General features: G+C 33.3%; 2 long non-coding RNA genes across 2 annotated transcripts; one reads left to right on the forward strand and one right to left on the reverse strand.

The window, feature by feature from the left end:
• Positions 1-729: 729 nt before the first annotated feature.
• On the forward strand, positions 730-2,555 carry LOC128207391 (uncharacterized). The gene is made up of 3 exons (XR_008256696.1): positions 730-1,023; positions 1,932-2,048; positions 2,329-2,555. It is a non-coding gene; the product is annotated as an uncharacterized LOC128207391 (long non-coding RNA).
• Positions 2,556-3,947: 1,392 nt separating this feature from the next.
• On the reverse strand, positions 3,948-5,160 carry LOC128209698 (uncharacterized). The gene is made up of 3 exons (XR_008257051.1): positions 4,829-5,160; positions 4,356-4,448; positions 3,948-4,162 (listed from the first exon to the last, which is right to left on the reverse strand). It is a non-coding gene; the product is annotated as an uncharacterized LOC128209698 (long non-coding RNA).
• Positions 5,161-5,769: the final 609 nt, after the last annotated feature.

Raw genomic sequence — 5,769 nt, forward strand, 5'->3', positions numbered from 1 at the left:
CATCGCTCAAGCCGCTCACCACTAGTTTAACTGTAGCACTTAAATTTGCTGTCTAAAGTGAGTGTGTTAAAAACTTAAAATTGATTCAAACAATATATTCATGAAGAGAGAAAGATGCCGTATTGAATTTATACAACGGCCAATTAGTTAAATTGCGTAACTTCCCTTAAATCATTGACGCCGCTCTGGAGAGCGCGCCTATTATGGAATGGGAATTTATTTTAGTTAGTGGTAGGAGCGGTTTTTAAGTTGATTGACTGTTGGGTTTTACTGTTATTTTATTATGATTAAAAAATGCAAATGGATGGCGATTGCATGGGTGTAAAAAATGCTATTTGTGGTTGAATAGATTGTCTTCAATTTATCTTCAAAACATTATATTTGAAGAACGACAAATAAGTTTAATAACTGTTCCCGTTTCGTTTACGTTTTCCGATTGGTTAACTGTAATATCATGTGCCGGAAATGTAAATATTCGGAGGAGTTCCGAATGAAATGTAAAATGTGTGGACCGGTAATTATGTGAATGGGAATAATTATGTTTTATGTTGTTTTGTTATGTTTACTGCATTAATAAACAATGAGTTAAGCTGTTTTCCTTAATTTAATCGATATTGGATTAAATGTTCACCTAACTTTATTTTTAATGTGTTGAAGGTGACATTAGTAAAATTGTATTAAGATTGCCCCCGAGTTGTTTTATTTTTAGAACACTACACATATCCGGATGTTGCTATTTTTAGAACCAGAAGGTATTTCCCCGCTATTCATAGGTCAATAATGGAATTTCTACATCGTCGATTAATAGTTGGAAACTCGGTTTTGTCATGAATATACGTTTAAAATAAGTAAACACTAAAAGTGCACACTGACAGTTGATTACGATTCATCTAACAATTTGAGTCATTACAGTAAAACATGGATTATAAGTGAATTATACGCGTAAGAGAAGATTTTCTGTCGAAAAACCTAATGTCAACAATCAGCATGGAATTGGGATATTCGTATCAAAGGGCTATTCATGTAAGTATCCTTGAGTAGTTGTGTAAGTTTATGTGTTCAAAAATGTTTGTTTTTTAATTTCTTTGGAATTCTTAAATCATTTTTATTTGCTAAACGTTAAGACAGCGTTTTAATATTTCTACATGTACTATAAATATACATGTTACATACTTTACATCTACTTATAATGCACCAGTCAATTGTAACCAAAGCCCCACCAGGTCCGAGGAATAGCTGGGACTTTTACTTTCTGTCCAGCCAACCCCGGGTAAAATCCTCGTCCTGCGGGGACGAACTGATGGTCAAATCCTCGCCATATGCCCCGTACCCCAGGGAGCCTAGGTAAGGCATATTCCCTGCTATATCTGGCTCAAAGACAAAACCACCGTATTCACCCGGTACTGCGAGGCCACCTGAAAGTTAAAAACACAGCCCATTTTCCCCGGCATATCTCCGGCATATCACCAGACCTGGAGGGCCGTGGTTACAATTGACTGGTGCATTATGTACATGTTACATATTTTTAAATGTATTTATGTACATCATTTATGTATATGATATGAGTATGTAATCTTTTATTTGATTGTTTTATCTTAGAAAAATATTAGACTTAAAAATAGCCATTATTTGTTTACAAACTGCATATTTTCAAAATAAACCTGTATTAAAAGATGTACATGGTTTCGGGCTGGAAGCCACAACAGCTTGGACACAAGCGACATTCATTTGCTTGGTGTAGGTCTCGTTGAACGCCATACTGTTGTGAATCATTATCAACCATATGCACAACATCTACACATTTGTGCCTACCAACCCTTACTCTTGGCTAAAACGAATATTAGTGCAGAATGTATAATTAATACATGTGCATTTGTATTTTACGGTTGTAGTTTCTGTTGGTTGATAATCAGAAGTCTAATTTCTTTCAGGCAGGAAAAGGACTGAATATTACTATTATATGAAGAATTCCAGCCTGCATTAAATACTTTGTTGGATCATTGAGACAGATTTGACATCCATGTCTATCCACATCTGATAGAGATGATGTGAGTATTTCATATAAAACATATTTGAGTTGGTGTTTGTTGTTTTATAAACTCACTGTTTTCAATAATCCACCACGGTGGTGATGGTGGTGGTGATGATGAATTTTATTGATAAATTTAGTAATTTTCTTTATATTATATACATGTATGTATCAGCTTATTGTTGTTGTTTTTAAATAATGTTGAGAAATATTAAACTGTTTATATTTTATTTTGTATATGTATGGCAGTATTATTATCTATACAAATTAGTTAGAAAGTACTTTTTTTTCTTTTACAGCACTAAACATTCTAGATGGGTAAAGACCTGTTAAATCACCATTGACTCAGCATTGAGTAATTTTCATCTGTGCAGACACTACAAGTACAAACGCATGGGAACAAACCAAACTTCAAATGTTGAAGAGTGAAGAATTATTATGAAAAGTTCTAAATGTTAGAATACCATTGACTAAATAAAACAAATAGACATCGATTACCAACAGAGACTGTTTACATGTTATAATATTCAAAAGACATTAGGCCACACCAAATTGATATTTCGTTCCGCGGATTTACCGCTCCTATTTTTTTGAAAATGTAAAAAAAAATAATTTTTATTTATTTTGTGAGCCCGCACCTCCATTTTGATCGCCAAGCAGATTTTTTTCCGGTAATAATTTATTAAAAGGCTAAAAATAATCAAGTATAATTTTTCTACGCTAGTTTTCGTGTTTTTGTAAAGGGAGGTTACCGATGCGTAGTGTTTTCATACTGTATATTGATCGGTTTAGCATGGGTTTCAATAAATTCGATCAAAATGGCCGCTTCCGGTATAAACAATGTGGCTCGAAGTTAAGAAAATAAATCTTATTTTTGACAATAAATATGTTTTGAGCATGCTTGAAGTCATTGTTGATCGTCTCATGCACTAAAGGATCATTATTTAAAGCAATCTTTATGCAATAAAGAATGTGTATCTGAGACTGGTAGCGATTATATTGCGTAATTAGTGACTCGTTTTGAATGGAAATCGGAATGATCAACTTAGTACTATTTTATTCAAGTCATAATACAAGGGACCAAAATAATTTTACCTCGTTACGACGATGACACGTCAACTTTACTGGAACATGAGTCATTGTTTGGTCCAAATTGATGCATCAAGGTCATTTTTGATCAAATTCTGACAAAACAACAGTTTTGAACAAATATCTTTTCACAAATAGCGATATAAACCCTGGTCTGGATATTCTTCAACGTAAGTAAGCATAAGTTTATCACTCTAATTTTGTTTTTATTTGCAGCATTATCCGGGATTGTAATGCACTTGTCAATTGTAACCACTGCCCCGCCCACCCCTCGCCCTTATTCCAGGGGTATACCGGGGACAGCAGAGGCAATGGGCTGTGTTTTTACCTTTCAGGTGGCCCGCAGTGCCTAGTGAATGTGGTTTTGTCTTCATATTGAAAATAGTCTGGAATGGGCCTCACATAGGTATTCGGGGTTGCGGGGCCGTTTGGCAGGGATTATACCAGCAGTGTGTCCCCCTGTACGAAATTAACCGCCTGGTTGTGAGCAGGAAACCAGGCGTCAAAATCAGACTAAAACCAGTTGGTAGTAAATTTTTTAAATCTAGCACTCATATGGATAACCAAGCGTCAAATTTAAAACCAAGCGTCAACCAAGCGGAAAAGAGGCGTCTATATGCCAACATTATGCAAATGAGCTGGTTTTAAATTCCAGCTGGTTTTTAAAAAACCAGGCGTCAAATAAACCAGGCGTAAAAAAAACAAGCGTCAAAAAACCAGGCGTCAAAAAAAACAACAGGTGTCAAAAAAATAAGTGACGTCAAAAATTGGCATTACTTGAACACAACCAGTTTGAGTTGAGAACAATTTATATTTTGCAAAACAGGACAGTAAAACATTGTTTAATATATTTTCTTAAAAAAGGCATAGCTGAAAATGTTATTTTTTACACATTTTTACTATCACTTATTGTTTTAAGAGTTCATATTCTGTGTTTAATATGTTTTCGACAGAAGGAACCTAAATGTTCCGTTATCGCCCCATTTAGTTCTGCTGCTGTTGGTGATTCTGCTTCATTCTTTCTGCACCATCTGGGAACGTAATCTGTTAAAATAAATTTTAATGTATTTATTCAAATGATGATTTCCGGATCTATAACTATAATTACAAGAGGGATGTAATTGTTAGAAGATAATTCATAGTTTTACCTCATGCCTACAGGGATTTATATTTGTAAATCATAAAAAGAATAAAGTTTCAAAGGTGAAACAAAATGAAATAACAGTCAGCAACCCACCATTTTTAGCATGTTCTTTAGCTTTCCAACTTTCCCATCAAATCTTGTTGGTCACAGGATCCTCATCTTTGTCACAGACACAATATTGGTCATCTATGGTAATTAAATAGGATCATTAGGCACACACATACACACCCACATGATCATCAATAGATAAGTGAAGATCATGCTCAGGCTTAACACTGTATAAAGAAGAGTATATATAAAGTTAAATGCAGCTTATACTTTCATGTAATTGAAATCGTGCATATATCCATATGCTTAAACAAATTGTATTTGTAACAATCACCAGGTTTCAAAACATCCCATTGGGACATTTGTGTTAATGGAGGTTCAGGGAGCAATATACAGAATGATTAAATGCTGCCAGATAAATAATTGCAAAAACATTATACTTAATAACAAACCATTTTGTATTTATGTTCTTTTTACTGTGTAATAGTATTAAAGATACATGTTGAAACTGTTCTTACCTTTCAAATGATAAGGAAAAAGGTTTATCCACACAAAATATGAGCTTCAGAAACCGCCATATGTTTACATGATTCTTCTCCATACATTTGAATTTCCTACACAGATGAATGTTTACTTGATGCTGATTGGCTTAGATAAAACCCTTCAGGAAGCTTTATTGCCTGACTTTTGAATGGACTGATAAGCCCAGGCTGTTATATACCTGGACTCATGGAGGGAGAAATTTGGAAGCACTATCAGTATTAAACTTTTAAGCAGTATAATGCTTACTGTTCTTCTAAATATAAATGTTTATTGCTATGAATTTATTATTTGCTACTTTTAACATAACAAAATAAATCTATAAATTTAGAAACATTACAACAAAAAATATATATTATTATAAATAAATATTAATAATGATTTTTTTTGTATGCGATCATTTATTCAAGCTTCATCATAGTAATTTGTCAAAGATAAGTTCTGAAATTAAGCAGAAATTAAAAATCATTCTCAATTTAAGTCAAATTAAAGAGTTTGAAATGCAGAATATGGTTTTAATGTGAATGTTTACTTTGAAATGAATAATTTTCAAAAGAAATTCTAATGCATAATGCTTATATACAGTAGAGAACAGTATTTTTTCAATGATTTTCCAGTTTCATTTTTTATTCCCTTGTAATTTTATCACATTGGGAAACAATTATTAGACTTTAGTCACCTTGAGTGGCAATTTCTTTCTGTATTCCCGTGGAAAATTATAAAAAATGAAACTTTAATGTACCATTTAAGATAATTCCATAGTTGTTTAAGTTTCTTGGAGGCTTTAATTTTTCCGAAGTTCCTTTTGACGCTTGGTTTGAAATTGACGCCTCAATACTTAGAGGCTGAAAAATTGTTACAGTTTCTTTTGACGCTTGGTTTGTAAATGACGCCTCCTTTACTGAGAAAAATGACCTGC

This window comes from Mya arenaria, chromosome 11 (genome assembly GCF_026914265.1).
Source record: "Mya arenaria isolate MELC-2E11 chromosome 11, ASM2691426v1".
Taxonomy (NCBI): Eukaryota; Metazoa; Mollusca; class Bivalvia; order Myida; family Myidae; genus Mya; species Mya arenaria.